This window comes from Lemur catta, chromosome 4 (genome assembly GCF_020740605.2).
Source record: "Lemur catta isolate mLemCat1 chromosome 4, mLemCat1.pri, whole genome shotgun sequence".
NCBI lineage: Eukaryota > Metazoa > Chordata > Mammalia > Primates > Lemuridae > Lemur > Lemur catta.
Window position 1 is genome coordinate 27715839 of NC_059131.1, and position 3496 is coordinate 27719334.

The following is a 3496-nucleotide window of genomic DNA, read 5'->3' on the forward strand; positions in this document are numbered from 1 at the left end:
GCAGAGTTCTGAGGGTCATATATGATGAATTCATGACTTCTCAAAGGCTTATTTCAGCCTAGCTACACTGTTACAGATTCACCAGATATTTGTCAGGTGCTGCTTGGAACTGATTAATGGTATCTTACATAAGGGAAGCCACATCACTGGGCAATGGCATGTTCAAAAAAGCAAGACATTAAGGGGATTAAGAATGATTTTTGCAAACTCAAGGCCACCAACGCTTACTCCAAACTTTTAAATCTTTAGAGATCAAAAGTCATGCTAGAGGATAAAGCATACCAAAGCCACAGAGAAACGTTAGTTTTGGCAAGATGAGCAAAGAGAAGTGGGAAGAAAGGAAGCAAACAAAACACAGAGAGGAAATTCTACCTTGACTCTCCTCACAGTTTTATTTAAAAACAGCAAACAATCAGCCAGAAGTCTTTTTATTTCACCAAAAAAATAATTAAAAGAAAAATATTCAAAATGAGCTATGTCTGCAGGCTCTGCTCTTTTCAACATGTGAAGCTCTGAGGTTAAAAAGTTTTATGGAATTTAATCTCTGTGGAAATTAAGAGAAGAGACAAAGTCATGCACTCAACCTCAGGAGCTGGCTGGTGGTTATCTCCTTCTAGATAAGAAAAACACTCGTTCTGCATAAATATGAATATCCCATCAGGTCAAACCCCATCCCTGAAACATAACAATTCAATACAGTGGCCTTTAATCGGGGTATCAAGACCAGTATTTTAACAACAGAGTTCAGAAGTCATTCTGTTCGCTTAACAAAAACAGCAGAAATACACTTCAAGTCCCTCCCAAAAGTTGTCTATTTCTGCTGACTTTAAAAAATAAAACTCTATTGGTTTACAGAACTATAATGCCATTTGCAAGGTAAGATACAATATAAGAACATTTCTTCTTTCCATAACCCATATGTGCCCAGCAATGATAAACACATGGGGATAGAGTAAAAAACCTCTCCATTTTCAAGCCTCTCCCATTTCAAATTTACTGGCTTCAGAACTGATATCCCAGGTAAGCTGAGTTGTCTGCAATCTACAGTAATTCTGTTTGCTAGAAGAACTCATGTGATTAGGGCAAATAATGGAAATTATGCTTCATAGTAAAAGCTCCAAAAATCTGCCCTGTACAGCCAGTTTAAGCCCAACTGCAACATTTGGCCTGCACTCAAAGAAAGAATTAAATCCAACTGCAGCTTCTAGCTGGGTCTACCTGAATTTATGGCTCATTTCTCTGCCTGCTCCATGCTCCATGGGATTGATCTGAGCATGTTTCATTTTCATTGAGAGAAACCCAACTCCAGGCCACCAGAATCAATAAGAGCCCTGTACTCAGTTTGGCTGCAAAGCTAGAAAACAAGGTGAGAAATGGTCCCTAAGTTAATAAAAGGAAATAGAGTACATGCACACACACTCACCCACATACAGGCAATTGAACTCACTTCCACATGGGCTGCCAGAGGAAGCTTATTGTAAACCAAGCTGGCAGAGAGAGAGCACAGAAAGTGATTAGTTGTCATGAACATAGAATGATGTCCTCTCTCCCCACCAGAATATGAAGAAAGACCAACAAAATTAATGCAAATGAGATCTGCAGTATTACCAAGGGCATCTTTTGCAGAAATTTGAATGACGTCATTCAAAAAAGGTACACATAGCCTCTTTTCCAGCTGGAACCATGGAGGGTGTCAAGAAGATTCCTGCTGTGCCAGAAACCCTTAAGAAAAAGCAAAGGAATTTTGCAGAGCTGAAGATCAAGCACCTGAGAAAGAAGTTTGCCCCAAAGTTGCTTTGAAAGGTAAGGAGGAAGCTTATCTATGAAAAAGCAAAGCATTATCACAAGGAATACAGGCAGATGTACAGAACTTAGATTCGAATGGGCAGGATGGCAAGGAAAGCTGGCAATGAACATCTATGGGCCTGCAGAACACAAATTGGCATTTGTCATCAGGATCAGAGGTGTCATCGGTGTGAGCCCAAAGGTGTGAAAAGGTGTTGCAGCTTCTTCGCCTTCACCAGATCTTCAATGGGACCTTTGTTAAGCTCAACAAGGCTTCAATTAACATGATGAGGACTGTAGAACCATATATTGCATGGGGGTACCCAAACCTGAAGTCAGTAAATGAGCTAATCTACAAGCGTGGTTATGGCAAATCAATAAGAAGCGAACTGCATTGACACAGAACATTTTGATTGCTCGATCTCTTGGTAAATATGGCATCATCTGCATGGAGGATCTGATTCATGAGGTCTATACTGTTGGAAAATGCTTCAAAGAAGCAAATAACTTCCTGTGACCCTTCAAGTTATTATCTCCATGGGGTGGAATGAAGAAAAAGCCCATTTTGTAGAAGGTGCAGATGCTGGCAACAGGGAAGACCAGGTCAACAGGCTTATTTGAAGGATGAACTAAGGTATCTACTATGATTATTGTTGAATCTGTCAGTGAATAAACAGCGACTGATTTCAAACTGAAAACAAAAGTAGACATAGATATGTTTTATAGGGGAGAGGAGAAGAAAAGAGCATTAAAATTTTAACCTGTAATAGGTGAAGGGAGCATTCCTGGCTTCTTTCTCTGGAGAAGATCTCAAGTGTTTTCCAGCAAGTCTAGGTGGGGGGGTGTGTGCATGTGGGGTATGGTGTGTGCATGTGTAATATGAAAACTCCAAGGAGTGAAGGCTGCAAGTGAGGAATATTTCACTCTCAGAAACAAAAACAAAAAGATCCTCACTTTATATCCAGTTTGCCCTGTGGATTCTCAATGTTAATAATCTCTATTCACATGGCAAAGAAAGACTTTGTTCTGGGTACAGTATAAATATTCTTCTAAAGAAAATTTCCAGAAGCCCTGACTAATCCTCATATCTTCCCCATAGATGCAGGTAAACAAACCTTTATCCACATGCCAACGCTCACTGGAGCTGTCCTGAGCAGGGCTGACTTTGGTCAACCTCCTCCTCTGGGAAGACTCCGAGGACTCACAGAGGGGACTCATTTAGACCCTCCATGCTCCTCTGAAAGTTGCTGGGAGTGGCTTTCTTGTCTGAAATGTTAAGGCAGGAGAACAACCCCTATCTAATAAGAGCAGAGCTGTCACCTTGTGCTGGGCCAGTGTTAAACTCTACGTTTACCGTCACATTTAATCTTCACTACAAGCATTGAAGAAGATTCAGTTATTTTCCATATTTTGTAGATGAGAAAATTGAGACACAGGAGGGCTGTGCCTTGCCCAAGGCTGTGTAGTTCAAGCATCTGCCGCAGAGCCTCTGTTGTTAAGCGTGTAGTTCTCTGCATTAGGCAGGGTTTGTGTGGCCAGCATAGATCTTTGCAGCTCTTGAACTAGGTAACTGAAGTCTCTAGGAAAGACCAGTTCCTTGTAGCAAAAACCCCAGTAAGAAGCATGACACAGCTTTCTTGGAACTGGCAAGGCCCTTCCCTCTTCATGCTGCTCCTGACATACATGTCCCCAACACACATGCTTCTGACAA

At 41.2% G+C, this 3496-nt stretch overlaps 1 pseudogene; it reads left to right on the forward strand.

Annotated features, from left to right (window-relative positions):
* Nucleotides 1-1665: 1665 nt before the first annotated feature.
* Nucleotides 1666-2418, forward strand: LOC123636807 (annotated as a pseudogene).
* The last annotated feature ends 1078 nt before the right edge of the window (nt 2419-3496 follow it).